General features: G+C 35.7%; 1 protein-coding gene across 2 annotated transcripts in view; it reads right to left on the bottom strand.

Moving 5' to 3' along the window:
* Nucleotides 1-10,000, bottom strand: part of Dpp10 (Dipeptidyl peptidase 10) — a 536,755-nt gene that overhangs the window by 59,837 nt on the left and 466,918 nt on the right. The window lies entirely within an intron of this gene.

The raw sequence follows: 10,000 nt of genomic DNA, 5'->3' as shown, positions 1-10,000 counted from the left end.
TATTGGCTACAGCAAAGTCTCCATTATGAGTCATTTGACTCAAAAGGTTATGATAATATTTCAACCAGGAGGAGACGGTGGTCGTTATATAAAGTTCACGCTATCGCCAGTTGATTTTATCAGGCTAATTGAACTTTCCCATAATCTGGCCGCATCCGGCTCTGCCGCATAGTGTGGCACTGGCATTGCGGTGCACTGGTGTCGTAATAGGAAGCGTGCTGGTCTCACATACGCTTTGTTGTGGGTTCGAATCCCGCCCTTGTATCCGATTCCCAACAACCCAAGTGCCTGACGTACGCTATACATAGACTTGTAAGGGGGAAAAAGCCTTGGTATGTGTATGTATATATATATATATATATATATATATATATATATATATATGTATATATATGTTATATATATATATGATTTCAAGAAGTCTACAGCGACAACGGCGTTGTTGAGCTTATATAAACTCAACAACGCCATTGTCGCTGTAGACTTCTTGAAATCATGTATACAACATGGCTTCCTTCGTCTGAATAAAATCACATTTTTAAAAATCTGAATTAGTAATCTAAATCGTAAAATGCAGCCAAAGGGTTAAGGCAATTATCTAATACTGTACGGGCAAGTACAGCAAATTTGTATCAATAATGATAATAAGAATAAAGAAGAAAAAATTAAAGCTATCCACTACGTTACAACGTCAGTCTACTGTATTAAAGATGAATTTATGATTCCAAGTTCATGCGGTCCAATGCTTTGGTTGATTGAAATTCGCTCATTTTCCAGTATACAAGATTTTTTTTTTCAAATACTTTCCCTAATTGTTTAGAACATCTTTGCTCCTTCATCTGCATATTCTTCTCGTCGTCCAGAGCACCAGCGACTTCATTTAAGCGTTGAAATACATTTGCATGTTTCATCCTCGACTATGTATCATTAGGGCAGTGTAATTGCACATTGCAAATTCGGAGATATTCGTCAGAAATTTAATTAAACATTACATTTACAATGTCAAAACATTCCATCCGCGAGTGAGTGTCTTATGTCTCATATTCAACAACTGTGACAGGAAGTTCATATTACAATTCAGGCAATGTATGCTGCCTTCGTGACTACCCGGTAAATTTACGTTTTTCGACATTTACATTACAAATACAATTTTCCACGAAAGAGCAATTGTATTAGTTACCACCCAAAAATACGTGTGTGATATACGACTTCAGGAAGCCTTTATTTACGTTAACAAATATTATTCCTCCTCCTTGCAAGGCAATGCTGATTTTCATTTCTATTTTGCAATTATTCGTTATACTTGATTCTATACATATTGCAAACCTATTTTGATACGTGTCAATTAAAACCCGCGTCAAAATTCGAAACTTTGCAGATAATAACGCTTGAACACCAATTACTGGATGTAGTACAGCGCGTTACTAGTAATGTTCAACTCATTATTACGCGCAGATACACACAAAAATCAAATCTAAAAAAATTAGTTTTCGCTGGCGATAACGAGCAATTCCTTAATTGGGGAAAATATTGAGCTTAATTGGTAAAATCATGGAGGTGGTAAAAAGAGATCTGAAGAAGATGATTATAATATTTTTTTTATTTCTTTAGAGTGGATAGTCTGTCACTAACAAATGTCCCATAACTGGTATATAGAAGTACTATTAAAGTCCTTAATTGGTATATAGAAGTACTATTAAAGTCCTTAATTGGTATATAGAAGTACTATTAAAGTCCTTAATTGGTATATAGAAGTACTATTAAAATCCTTAATTATTGGTATATAGAAGTACTATTAAAGTCCTTAATTGGTATATAGAAGTACTATCAAAGTCCTTAATTGGTATACATAAGTACTATTAAAGTCCTTAAAACATTAAGTACATAAATATTACACTGTTAATACATCATACTGCGATATTCAAAACGTACAATTGCAAGGAGAAACTTTAGAATTTGAGAAAACAAAGTACTTGTATTATGTGCCGCGTCGCTCAATAAGCTAATGTCCTCGACAGCAATCCATAACTTCGATAATGAAGCAGAACTGCCGATACAAAATACACCCAAATATACACTGTGTATATCTTAAGTCTTGGTACTTCAGGTGTACCACTTCCATACATATCTTTTGTACAATAGCCAGGTTAACATTACTCGTAAGTCATCAAAGATAACAGGAACAACAGTGTTGTCCAAACGTCTAAACATCTACCTATTTCATTTCCTTTACGATCAAGTATCCTATATAATCTATCCTTTATATTCTTGTAAAATAAATATTTGTTATTAAGCCAAAGACTAAATGCTGTTTTTTTTTCTGTCTTTATTTCTCTTCACAAGCGTTTCAAACTTGATTACTTAAAATCCTCAGTAGTGACAGCTATTTCGGCTAGCATTACAAGTATTTCAATATTATTTTTTCCTTAGCACTCCCAAGGGTATATATACATCCTAGTCTGGACTTTGTATAAATATTTAGTTGTCGATAACCCATGCTTCTATCCTAAGGGACTATATAGCTCAAGAGAGTTTGACTCGAAGAAATAATAAAATTGAGGTGTAAGGAGAGTAATATTAAAGGAAAAATAATAGAAGTTAAAGGTGCTGTGCCTTGCTGCATTGCCTCTGACCATAGCGGTGTGACGGTATAGGGAGATAAGCCTAAGGATATAGCTCAAGAGAGTTTGACTCGAAGAAATAATAAAATTGAGGTGTAAGGAGAGTAATATTAAAGGAAAAATAATAGAAGTTAAAGGTGCTGTGCCTTGCTGCATTGCCTCTGACCATAGCGGTGTGACGGTATAGGGAGATAAGCCTAAGGATATAGCTCAAGAGAGTTTGACTCGAAGAAATAATAAAATTGAGGTGCAAGGAGAGTAATATTAAAGGAAAAATAATAGAAGTTAAAGGTGCTGTGCCTTGCTGCATTGCCTCTGACCATATCGGTGTGACGGTATAGGGAGATAAGCCTAAGGATATAGCTCAAGAGAGTTTGACTCGAAGAAATAATAAAATTGAGGTGTAAGGAGAGTAATATAAAAGGAAAAATAATAGAAGTTAAAGGTGCTGTGCCTTGCTGCATTGCCTCTGACCATATCGGTGTGACGGTATAGGAAGATAAGCCTAAGGGACTATATAGCTCAAGAGAGTTTGAGTCGAAGAAATAATAAAATTGAGGTGTAAGGAGAGTAATATTAAAGGAAAAATAATAGAAGTTAAAGGTGCTGTGCCTTGCTGCATTGCCTCTGACCATAGCGGTGTGACGGTATAGGGAGATAAGCCTAAGGATATAGCTCAAGAGAGTTTGACTCGAAGTAATAATAAAATTGAGGTGTAAAGAGAGTAATATTAAAGGAAAAATAATAGAAGTTAAAGGTGCTGTGCCTTGCTGCATTGCCTCTGACCATATCGGTGTGACGGTATAGGGAGATAAGCCTTCATTCGGTGAAGCTAAAATGACAGGAATAATTAATGAGATGTTGAATGTGTGCTGGATGAGTGAAGAGGGAATATCGCTTGTTGCGAAAACGTCGTCATAACTCAAAAAACTGAATTTTTGAGTTATCTATACAGACATATTCATCTTCAAACACGGATTTTTTTGGTAACAGTGTCATATCTGTAGCTCAAAAATTGACCGCTAGGGAGTGCTAAATATCCCAACGACATAACCTTACATGTTCCAACTTGTTCCAACAAATATTTTAGACTTAGTAAAGATTATGATTGTTTCAACTTCTATAAACTTTAGAGGCGTATTTGATGCTCCAAAAAATGTTCCACCTATGGTGTTTGAGGGCTTTTTATAATATTGAGAGCGTTTTGAAACTTTAAAATGCCTCTCCTGAAAAATTCGATATTTTGAGTTATGACGACGTTTTTGCAAACAAGCGATATATGGTTTCCATACAATCATTCCCCATAGAGGGGACGTGGAGAGGCCTTGTGTTTTATGTATCTAAAAGTAATTCACATTTTTTCTTTGAGTGAAGATTATTCTTGAATCATAAAAGTATACTACGATATTCTGGATCATAAGTATGCCATTACCCAATGCTCTATAATATTTCAGTTACTGCACATTACGTCAAATGCATTTCATCACCGACCACCTTCCATTATACTTTATCATGTGCACTACTTGCAATGCACATAACTTGCACACTAAACTTTGAATAGCACGAAATATCTAATCAACATACCACGTCTCGCCTATTGATTGCAAAGTCTTCGGTGGTGGTGGAAATATATTTGGGACCAATTCAGTACGACACAAGCTAAAAGCAGGTAGGAAGTTGATCAAAAACACGACAAGATATCAATCACACGTGAACGCATTACACATATCTGCCCTTAGAATTGATTGCTTAAACAGAAAAAAACATCACAAATCGCTAAAACGCAACCGACCGCAAAATTCCTTATGAAACGCAAGAGACATATTACGCTTTGCGTCAGGGATTGTATATCACGGGTATTTTTATACAACTATATTTTGTCGTGTTTTGTCGGGGATAATTAGTACTTCTGTTCTTCGCCGAAGAACTGGAGTCGCAGAGGTGGTAAAGGAGATGTACTGAGAGGGGAAGCGGGAGATTGGAGGGTTTAACTATACCTATGCATCTATTTATGTATTTTATTTGTTATTTACATTATCATAGTTTTTACTTATTATTTTATCATTAATATGATTTTTTTTTCGCATCCGACCTAGATATGGATCAAAAGGTCTCCTGTCGGCATGCTCCGTCTTTGTCTTTGTAAAATGAAAAATAGTCGGTAGTCTTGCGAGTGGATATTAATGTCTAAATAGCAAAATGAATAGATAAATAAACTGATTGATAAATTATATAAATAAATTATAAAATAAATTATATATATATAAAATAGTCGGTAGTCTTGCGAGTGGATATTAATGTCTAAATAGCAAAATAAATAGATAAATAAACTGACTGATAAATTATATAAATAAATAAATGAATAAACAAATAAATAAATATATAAATGAATAAATAATTAGATAAATAAACAGAAAAATAAATGTAAATAAAAAGATAAAGTAATAAAACAGTGATTAATTATATAAATGAATAAATGAATAAACAAACAAATAAACAAATAAATAAATGAATAAATAATTAGATAAATAAATACAAAAATAAATGTAAATAAAAGAGGTAAAGTAAAAAAAAATAATAATAATAATTAAATAGAATAAATAAATAAATAGATGAATAATTAGATAAATAAATAAATAAAAATAAATGAAATAAACTACGTAAACAAACAAAATAAATTAGATGAAAAATAAGTAAATTAAATAGATAAATAATTAAATAATTAGATAAACAAACACTTAAATGAATAAAAAAAAACACGATTCTGGTTTGTAGGGATGTCAGTACTAACTTCATTCAGTATCTCATACATGACCTTTACACATTCGCATAGTTGTGGGTTCGAATCCCGCATACGTCTCTGATTCCTAGCAATGACTATTATCTGCCCCAACAGTCCCCAAAGCACGTAGGGCAAAGGTGACATTTTCAATTGATGCTAAGCATCTCCTGGCGTGGGCTTCCCATCTTCTTCGTTTCATCTGAAGAGTCCAATCAAAGGCATTGAGAAAAAACACTAGTTCACATTTATTTAGAAATTCAGTCCCTAGATACTCGAGCCATTGTAAGGTACATTACGAATTTACTAAATCCCATCATCTTAAAAAAAAAAAAAAAAAAAAAAAAAAAAAAAAAAAAAAAAAAAAAAAAAAAAAAAAAAAAAAAAAAAAAAAAAAAAAAAAAAAAAAAAAAAAAAAAAAATAATAATAATAATAATAATAATAATAATAATAATAAAAAGGTCCCATTAAACAGGATACATCAGAAATTCATTATATTACGTTAAACACGCTGTATCATGTATCGTGACTTCCATAACAATTAATATTACATATCATAAATGACAACGCATATTATTCAAGTATCGCATTGCTTGTCCATTTAAGATTAAATCATAATATTACCATAATGAATATATCTGCACTTTCACAGTCCAGTATGTTTACATGATTTGACACTCTAGAGTCAATGAAAAAATGCGCGGTTGTGTGTGAATGCTTCCATTGACTTTCATTGTAACTGAACTCCCGCGGTTGAAACTTCGGCGGTTGAAACCGCTAGTGTGAACATGGAAATCTGTTCCTGGACGTAACTGCCGTACTTATATGTTGATTTTTGTTAACAACAGCGAACTGGTTTCAGCTTCTACTGTATATACAAATAAAAGAAATCCTGTTGATATTGATCTAAATCGGACCGGAAACCGGAAATTCTTCAAGGGGACATGTCCCCTCCGGTCCCTGATTGGCTGAGGTGGCGTCACGGTAATGGAGACGACTGATTGGCCGAGAGTGGTGACGTCACGGCAACGGAAACGACTGATGGCCAAGAGCGGTGACGTCACGGCAACAGAGATGACTGATTAGCTGTGAGCGAGGCGAGCTCGCCCAAGGTAGCCGAGCCCCCGCGTAGCGGGGTCGGACGCAGCCCGTTGCTCGTAAAAAAAGAAAAGAAAAGAAAATCAACTAAGGTGTTCGAGATGTGTTGACTTCAATATTTGTTCTCATTCATTTGTTAATTAATTTTTCCTCGGTTGAGAGGCAACCCTCTTAATTAGCAAATAAGTTAAAAATGTCTTTTCATCATTTGAACTAAGAATACAAATGCAATATAACAACTTAACTACAATACAATACAAGCATTTACGCTGAAAACAACTTATGGTGGAACCGTTGAAATGACCTGCTACGTCACTCAATTTTACAAATTCCATTTCACAATGAAAAAACAAATAATGCTACCCATCGCAAATGGTGTTAATATACCAAAATTGATTTTATGCATCACAGTCACAAATCATTCAAATGGTGCCAAATGCCTTAGATCAGTGATTCTTAACTTGTGGGGAATTCTCCACTGGTGGGGAATGGCGGAGTTACCAAGTGGGGAATGACCGGTCGGACAGAAGAACCACTGTCTTTTTTTTTTTTTTTTTAATCGATGTGTTTTTGTTTCTTTTTGTTTGTTTCTGGTGTCTTCTTGTTGTCAAATTAAGGGCCGTAAAATGGCACAAAAAAGCAAAGCGTATATTTACGTACTAAACACTGCATGGGTTAAAATCGAATTGGTCAAAGACCGATGCTGTGGTGGGAAATGGAGAGTTGGCTCACTAAAAAGTGGGGAATTGGAGAAAAAAGGTTAAGAACCTCTGCCTTAGATGATAAAAACATGGAGCTAAGACTATGTGTCACGGATTTTTATTGCAATGTATACCTGTCTGCGCTGTTCCAGGCGCTGTACTCTATCTAGCATTGCTATTTTTTTTCTTTTTTTTGCCAATGATGAAGATTTAGTGGATACCGTGTCCAGCTCGGGAGTAGATGGTCGTGAGTTCGATTCCCGGAACCCGAGGCAAGCCAAACATGGTAAAAAAAAAAAAAAAAAAAAAAAAACGAGTTGTCGTAACTAACAGGGCTTGCCTTATCAGGGGTTTCTCACTTCCCACTTTGTGTGTGGGAATGGGATAATGAGTTCATATCTTTTATATTGAGCGGGCGTCAGGGACAGCCAGTACATGGAGAAACACATAAAAAAGTCCACAAATTATTTAACTGTGTTGATGTTATCTAACTCCAACCTGCGCAGTATATGACGCAAAGTTATCTTACATCGCATCCCCTGTCTCCCTTGTTTGTTTACTAATCACTTTTTCTTTCCTTTAATGGTTTCACTCCCAGGGATCTTTGATTTTCTTAGGAGATAGCGTCATAATCCAAAATTTTCTTTTGGTTAATGAAAAAAATTATATGAGGTTTCTTCAAACCTGAGTCAACGTGAATACTTCAAAATGGCGAAAAAATATTTGAAATATCTTAACCTCAGGGTTTGTTTTTTAAGAAAGAAATTATAATTTCATATTAACTGGTACCTCACGGATTAAGTATACTGTTCTACTAGAAGGAAGCCCAGTTGATCAATAACCCAGTCTTCATTACATTGCAGAAATCAATGAACTAATAAATTAAATGTAGTGGTGATACTACAGCTCTGCTGCTGCTGCTGCTGCTACTGATGGTGATTATGATGATGATGATGATGATGGTGGTGATTATGATGATGATGATGGTGGTGGTGATTATGATGATGATGTGATGGTGATGATGATGATGATGATGATGATGATGATGATGATGATGTGATGGTGATGACGATGATGATGATGATGGTGGTGATGATGACGACGACGATGACGATGATGATGATGATGGTGGTGGTGATGGTGACGACGATGACGATGATGATGATGATGATGATGATGATGATGATGACGATGATGATGACGACGACGATGATGATGATGATGACGACGACGACGAAGATGATGATGATGACAATGACGATAACGACAAATAGTGAAATGAATAAACAAACATAACAAAATAAACAAATAGATGAACAGATGGATAAAAAAGAATGACCAACCTGGTTGTTACTATTTCATCCGTAAAAATACGATTTTTTTTATCGTGTTGTTCAGATTACTTTTTATTTTGTGTTCTCTCGTGGCTAACTCTCTTGCTTAACATTTCATTATGCAAATTTTCAAAGTTGCAGTCCTACAACATCATAAAGTGAAAATAATTCTTTGAACAGGGAAGTGTTACCTTCATGTTAATTTCTAAGCACAGGAACTAAAGGCCACGGAATGCATGGAAACGACCAAGTTTATTACATCTTTTCCTTCAAAAAACTTCATTTTTATTGTCGTTATATTCCAGAGACTGATGACTGTGTACCAAGTCATACACTTAATCGAGATCCAAGACTCAGTGAACACAATGATGATGAAGCCCGTCCCTAGTATGTACAGTGTACCCAATAACATCCTTCACACTCTCACCCTATCTTCTTGTTTCCTCTGATGCACTTAATCGAGATCCAAGACTCAGTGAATACATTGTTGGTGAAATCCTTCCCTAGTATGTACAGTGTACCTAATACCATCCACCACACACTCACCCTATCAGCCTCTTTCCTCTGGTGCACTTAATCGAGATCCAAGACCCATTGAACCCATTGATGAAGCCCGTCCCTAGTATGTACAGTGTACCCAGTACCACCCACCATCCACTCACCCTACCCTCCTCTTTCTTCTGGTGTACTTAACCGAGATCCAAGACACATTGAACTCATCTGTTGGTGAAATCCGTCTTTAGTATGTTCAGTATACCCAATACCATCCACCATCCACTCACCCTATTCGCCTCTTTCCTCTAGTGCATTTAACAGAAATCTAGGACCCATTGAACCCATTGATGAAGCCCGTCCCTAGTATCTACAGTATACACAATACCGGCCACCATCCACTCACCCTATCCGCCTTTTCCCTCTAGTGTATTTAACAGAGATCCAAGACCCATTGAACCCATTGATGGTGAAATCCGTCCCTAGTATGTACAATATACCCAATACCACCCACCAACCAATCACTCTATCCTCCTCTTTCCTCTAGTGTAATTAACCGAGATCCAAGACCCATTGAACCCATTGATGGTGAAATCCGTCTTTAATATTTACAGTATACCCAATACCATCCACCACACACTCACCCTATCCTTCTCTTTCCTCGAGTGTACTTAACCGAGATCCAAGACCCATTGAACCCATTGATGGTGGAGTCTGTCCTTAGTATGTACAGTGTACCCAATAACATCCACCACACACTCACCCTATCCTTCTCTTTCCTCTAGTGTACTTAACCGAGATCCAAGACCCATTGAACCCACTGACGATGAAGCCCGTCCCTAGTATGTACAGTGTACACAATAACATCCACCATCTACTCATCCTATCTTCCTGTTTCATTTAGTGTATTTAACAGAGATCCAAGACCCAGTGAACCCATTGATGGTGAAATCCATCTCTAGTATGTACAGTGT

Source organism: Oratosquilla oratoria, chromosome 32 (genome assembly GCF_046742065.1).
Source record: "Oratosquilla oratoria isolate Oo_2021 chromosome 32, ASM4674206v1, whole genome shotgun sequence".
NCBI lineage: Eukaryota > Metazoa > Arthropoda > Malacostraca > Stomatopoda > Squillidae > Oratosquilla > Oratosquilla oratoria.
Note: the sequence above shows the minus strand (reverse complement) of the source record. Positions and strands in the feature narration are given on the sequence as shown.